The sequence below is a fragment of the Manis pentadactyla genome, chromosome 4 (assembly GCF_030020395.1).
Source record: "Manis pentadactyla isolate mManPen7 chromosome 4, mManPen7.hap1, whole genome shotgun sequence".
In the NCBI taxonomy this organism is placed as follows: Eukaryota; Metazoa; Chordata; class Mammalia; order Pholidota; family Manidae; genus Manis; species Manis pentadactyla.
This window is the reverse complement of record NC_080022.1, coordinates 19490624-19497770: the sequence shown is the minus strand read 5'-3', so window position 1 is coordinate 19497770 and position 7147 is coordinate 19490624.

Sequence of the window (7147 nt, the reverse complement as noted above, 5' to 3'; positions counted from 1 at the left end):
AGTTGGCCTAATCAGGGTGATTTACCTACTTAACCACGAGCTGGAAAACATGCAGAGCTCCAACAGGTGTTAATGAAAAATACCATCTATAATATGGACCCCCAGGGCCCTGATGAGGAGTTGTTCACTGTAGGAATGAGAAATCTGGTGTTCCATACAGCTCCCCCGTCTCTATTCTTGCCCCTCACACAGAGCAACCCACAAGTGAGGCTGCTCATACTTTAGCAAATCTGGGGGAGGTTAATACAGTAAGAGCAAGGGAGAAAGTATGGGCTGTGACTGAAAGGAGAGGTGCAAAGGGCCCTGTGAAGGTCTTGAGGACCCAGATGTGGGTTGATTTGGTAAAGGCTGGGGTAGTGAAAGAGAAACATGATGGGCAGGCCAATAGAATCTTGTTAGAACTGTGGCACCAACTGAAGCCAGAGCAGCAGTTCCAGCCACTGAGGTCCAGAACATGGAAGCCGGAGACAAAGCCCCATGTCCGGCCTGTGTCCCTGCCAGACTTCCTGGGGGACAGTACTCAGGATCTGTCTGGGCCCTCACCCTCACAGGAGAACGACTGGGCATTGTGGTTTGTGGTGGGGGTCAAGGCCCCACCTTGGAGGACATGGTAGTGACTGGAGGCCACATGTAGAATTAGCAACTCATTGGCTCCCCATGAATGTACAATGTGTCCTGGCGCTGGTGGACACAGGATCTGAATGTTCTCTGATTTATGACAACCCTGAGCATTTTCCTGAGTCCGCTGCTGTGATAGGTGGCTGTGGGGATAAGGCAATTAGAGTGAAGAAAGCCCAAATCCCACTGGGGATAGGGCATTTACCCCCAAAGGAGCATACTGTTTACATTTCTCCCATCCCTGAATATATTTTGGGGGAAGATATCGTGCAGGGCCTGTGGTTACAGACCACTGCAGGTGAGTTCAGACTGAGGGTATGTGTGGTAAAGGCAGTTCTGACGGGACATGCTAAGCACCCACCTGTGGCTCTGCCTGTACCTCGGCAAGGGACAAATACTAAGCAGTATAAATTGCCTGGGGGCACAAGGAAATTGGAGAAACCCTACAGGAGTTGGATAAGGTGGGCATCATAAAGCCCACTCATAGTCCCTTTAATTCCCCAGTGTGGCCAGTGAAAAACCAGACGGCTCCTGATGTGTGACTGTGGATTACAGGGAATTAATAAAGTCACACTCCTTTTGCATGCTGCTGTCCCCTCAATAGCAGCCCTTATGGATGCCCTCAGTCATGAACTAGGGAGGTATTATTATGTTATGGACCTTGCTAATGCTTTCTTCTCTATTGACATAGCACAGGAAAGCCAGGAACAGTTTGCCTTCACGTGGGAAGGTTGGCAGTGGACATTCACTGTCCTTCCACAGGGATACCTCCACAGCCCCACCATCTGTACACGGACTTGTAGCCCAGGACTTGGCCACATGGAAGAAACTGCAAACAGTGAGGTTGTATCACTACATTGATATCATGCTCACGTCTGATTCTCTTGCAGATTTAGAAGGGGTAGTGCCTAGACTGCTGCAACATCTCAGGAGAAAGGATGGGCTGTGAACAGCACCAAGGTTCAGGGACTTGGTTTGTCAGTAAAGTTCCTGGGAGTTGTCTGGCCAGGTAACACTAAAGTTACCCCAGAAGCAGTTATAGAGAAGGTCCAGGCTTTCCCCACCCCTACCACTGTGGCAGTATTACAAGAGTTTGGGGGCCTTTGGGCTACTGGAGAGTGTTATCCAGCACTTGGCGCAAATTCTGAAGCCCTTATACTGGTTGGTATGAAAGGGCATCAGATGGGACTGGGATGAGACAAGTGCAGCTGCTTTTAGTGCTGCTGAGTGAGCAGTCAAGACCGTACACACCTTGAGTGTAATGGGCTCATCAAGGCCCTGTGAGCTAGATGTTCATGTAACAAAAGAGGGTTATGGATGGGGCCTTTGGCAGTGGCTTGAATGGACACACCAACCTAATGGATTCTGGTCACAACTATGGAAAGGAGCAGAGGTCCAGTATACCTTGATAGTGAAGCAATTGGCTGCTGTGTACCACATCTAGCTGGCTACAGAGCCCATCACCAGGACAGCTCTGACCACAGTAATAACTACCTATCCCATTGCGGGGTGGCTGTGAGACTGGACCCAAAGGCCACAGAGTGGCATGGCACAAACACCTACACTGGCCAAATAGGGCGCATATTTACAGCAGCATAGCGCCCTCTCTACTAGCCCCTTAAGTGGAGAACTCCAATGCTTATTGGGCCAGTGACATATTCCAGTGGAAAGCAGGAAGAACTTACTTCTGAACCATTGGTAGCCGAGAGTCCTATACCTGAAGATGTTGGTATACAGATGGCTCCTCTCCAGTCTTGGGCAGCCCCCGAAGTGGAGGGCTGTGGCTTTCCATCCTAAGACTGAGACAATATGGATGGAGGACGCAGATGGGAAGAGCGGCCAACGGGCTGAGTTGCAGGCAGTATGGTTCGTGGTCATCCAGGAGAGCCCTCCCTTATAGTTGTTTGCACTGACAGCTGGGCCATCTACTGGGCTTGACCCTGTGGCTACCGACATGGTACCATGCCAACTGGATGGTTGGTCACAAGCCCCTTTGAACACAAGAGCTGTGGCAAGACCTATGGGCCTCTGGTCAGTTACTGTATATCAAGTGACTGGCCATTTGCCTTTGGCATCCCCAGGGAATGATGAAGCAGACACATGGCCCAGGTTCGCTGGCTAGAAGGAAAACCTGCCTCTGATGTGGCCCAATCGTTACATCAGCGTTTGTTGCATGTGGGGCAAAAGACAATGTGGGCTGTAACCCATCAGTGGAGCTTGCCATTGACCTTTGAAGAAGTCAGCAGAGCCTGGAAGGAGTGCCTGTGTGCTCTGAGAGGGACTTACACTGAGTCCCACAGCAACATGGGGGCCAGTACCCCTTGTAAGGTGGCAGATAGACTATATTGGATCTCTGCCCATATCAGAAGGATATTGCTGTGCCATGACTTGTGTGGACACAGCTCTTGGCCTGTTGATTGCTCTTCCTATATGTCATGCAGATCAGCAGTCCACCAAAAGGGTCCTAGAGTGTCTCTTTGCAGCCTATGGACAACTGCAGGTGATTGAGAGCGATCAAGGCACCCACTCTACTGGACATGTGTTACAAGAATGGGTGCAGCACTTAGGAATAAAGTGGAAGTTTCATGTACCATATAACCTTACTGGGGCAGGCATGATAAAGAGGTACAACGGTTTGTTGAAATCTGGCCTGAAGTCGGACACCAATAGTCTACAGGGTTGGTCAGTTCACCTATGGACAGTGCTGCGGTGTTTGAATGAGAAGCCACGTAAAGGAGCTTTGAGCCCTGTGGATGTGCTCACACACCTTGCTGCCTCTCCTATACACTTGTACATCCAAACCAAAGAAGAGTTATTGAAGCCAGGCTATGGCCAGCAGAGCAGCATCCTGCTGCTAGTCCCTACTGCCTTAAGCCCTGGAGACACTGTTGAATGGACCCGGCCCTGGACATTTCGACACATGGACCAGCGATGGCTGGCCCTTCTGGCACCTTGGGGGAAAGGCCTGGAAGCTGGTCTCCTGTGTATTCCTGGAATAACAGCTGAATGGCCCCCAAAGATCTTGGTAGTGTATCCAAAACATCCTGGAGGTAAGAGCATCTTGTGGGGAAGTTTTGTTTTATCTTTATGGCCAGTGCATGTACCTCCCATAGTCCTATATATTGACCCATCTGTAACTCCCATGAGGTGAGGGGTGGGGTGAAATCTGGTATACTAGAGATCCCATTCCTGCTACTATCCTAGATGCAGGACCACTCTCTTGCATGTATCCCACCTGATGGATAGGACTTGCCTATGCTGATGTCATTAAAACATGTATCTTATCACCCTTAAGGTTATTTTCTTCTACAGTTGCTGTGGCCTGGACCAGCCCGCTGGCTGTAGCTGCCACGTGATGATTGCTCTGAGCTCCCTACCCATTCAGCTACTGACTGCCTGTGGAATGGGCGAGCTATGGACTAAATCTGCATAGGACTTTGAACTCAGCTGAATTCTCAGGCTTGAGGATTATCATGATTTTATTGCTGTTGTTATTGCATGTTGTTAGTCTGGTTACAGTGCTCCAGTTTTCTTGCACAGGGGCCATTGCAGAAGATGGGGGTGAGTAGATTGTGAGGTGAGATTTCTGGAGGGGTGGGCTCTGGGTAAAATTGCAATATTTCCAGAATCTCTCACCTGGCCTTAGTGCATCTCCATATCAGTAGGTGTTTCCAAGGGGTGGAGAGAGGTAGTCCATCTCCATAGCAATCGGTAATTACCAGGGGGAGTGAGGGCATATGTGGAACAGAGAGGTAGGGTGGGGCCCTCTTCTGCAGCCAGGTCGGGAGAGACACGGTGAGAAGAAGTGGATGATTGCTTGTAGGCAATAAATGGGCTTCTCCCACTTCATTTCTCCCTTTGACTGATTTTGGTTCAAAGGTCTTTTGCCCTGGGCTGGGAGAATATTTTCCTCCTGGAGTTACACCTATAAATATAGAAGTTTTTCAAGGCATCAAGCCCATAATAGATGACAAGGCTCAGGGCTTTTCCCCTGTGCACTGGCCCTTGTGATGCCCCTAACGGCTGAGGATAGAGGCTTGTCCAGCACCTCTGAGCAATAAGCAACTTTGTTATCCCTCAGCACCCTGTTCCTAACTCCATGAGGTACTGTGACCTACTGAAAGCAAATTTTACACTGTAATTAATCTATGCAGTATATTTTTTGTATTCCATTTGATAAGAATAGCCAGTGTCTTTTTGCTTTCCTTTGGGAAGACTGGAACTACAACGGACAGTAATGCCCCAGGATTTCACAGACTCCTTATTTTCCACAAACCTTAAAAGCTAATTTAGATGATACAACTTTTTTCCTGCAAGATCTGCTTTGTTAGAATGCCCAGATAATTTGCTTCTCTGTTCCCTTCTCAAACTTCTTCATAGGAAGGTAGCATCCACCTGTTAAAACTTTTGGCCTTAGAGGAACATAAAGTCGCCAAAAGAAAAGCTGCAGTTGCTCAAACTCAGCTTTCGACACCTAGGGCATCTGATCTCAGAATAGGACTACATTTGGATCCAGAGGAAATTGCTCACAACTGAATGCTAGCAGATCACCTTTTGATTCCCTGTGACAACCTACAAGAAACTCCTCTAACCAATACAGATTTTTCATGGTTTACTGATGGTTCTTACTTAAAGTTTGAAAATGGTAAACATCATGCTGTGTATGCTATTGTTACTCCTTTTGAAGTCATCAAGGCAGCACCTCTACCTGTAGCTACTTTGGCCATAGTTGGGTTATATTCCCTCAATTGAGCTTGTATCTTAAGCCAAAGGTAAAACTGCAGACATTTATAGCCAAAGGTATGCCTTTGAGATAGCCCATGACTTTGGAATATTATGGAAACTGTGAGGTTTCCTAACCTCCAATGGCGATAAAATTGAAAATGACCTCTATATCCAAAGTTTATTAGATGCCATATTTTTGCTCTGGCTATTAAGGTTCCTGGCATTCTAGACTCAACTCCATGAAGGCCAAAGGAAGTCGCTGTGCTGATATTTCCACCAAAAATACTACTATCAAGGAACCAAATAGATAAATTTATGTCATATTCCAAAGGGATGTTCTCCCAAATGATAGTTTGGAAAAACTTACCAGAGATGCCCAAAAATTGGCCCCAGAAAAGGAAATATGATACTGGAAATCTCATAATTATTGATTAGATAAAAGGAGAGAACCCTGGTTTGGACCAAATAACAATCCAGCCCTACCAGAAATTCAAAAATTCCCACTACTTACTCTATACATGCTTACTACTCACAAAATGACAGCATTCATGAGCCAATATTGGTGGGCAAATAGACATGAGGCTGCAAAAAGTGCCTATCTCACTTGTCCCACCTGTCCACACAGCCCTTGGCATTTTAAATTTCCAATGAGCCATTCATTTAAGGTTTGGCAAATGAATTTCATACAGCGTCCCCCAGCTCATGGATAAATTTGTTTTAGTTGTGGCTACTATGTTTTCTCATTAGACCAAAGCTTTCCCTTGTACACAGGGTAGTGCTTCTGTGTCTAAAAATTTCTGTTGGAAAAGATTTTCCCTGTCAAACTCCTCTCAAAGCTCAGAGTGACTGGGGAACCCATGTTACTGGACAGGTGCTTTGACTAGTCTGCACTGTCTGGACAGTTTTACACCACTTTCATTGTGTATGTCATCCTCCATCCTCAGGCTAGCTGTATGCACTGACAGTACTATTAAGACTCAATTGGCAAAATTTATAGACATTACAAATACCTTGGCCAAAAGCGTTTCCATTGGTCCTTCTATACCTCAGAACCACCCCTTTGGAACTCATAGACTCTCACCCTTTGAAATAGTCACAGGATGTCCAATGCACTTGGCCCCTGCCTCCTCTGACCCACAGATAAAAATATATATCTTCAGTATTATAAAGGCCTAATGGCTTCTATTAAAAATAACGATGCTTTGGTAGGGCAATTTTTTCATGGTGTACTCTCAGGAGACAGTGACCTTAAGCATGATACCCAACCTAGAAATTTCGTGTATTGGAAAAGACAACCCCAGAAAGACTCTTCAGCCTCGCTGGGAAGGTCCTCATCAGGAGCTGCTAACCAACCCTTGTACTGCCTAACTTCAGAGAATAGACTGTTGGGTTTACATGACATCTAAAGAAAGCACCAGACCCTGATTGGGCCTGCATTCCATCTGGTGACCTGAAAGTAAAGATTTCTCAGAACTGAAACAAATGACATTAGGCAAGACAGTTTTCTCAAGATGTCTGGACCATGCCTGTATACCTCTTCTCAGTGTTTGCTGCCTTTCTCTCTTTCATGGGAAGAAAATGACCTTGTCTGCATTTCCCAAACTCTTGCAAAAGGGGGAAACCTCCTCTTTTGTTTATGGCCTTTTTTGAAATAGCCTCATCATGATCCGGTGAGCTTTCTCTGAAAGATTAGAAGGCTCAGAATTCACAAAAGTATTTTTTTATCTGAATTATTAACTGACTTTGACTCCTTATCCAAATGCATGGTCTCTGTATTTGCAACTTTACAGGCAGTATTATGAAT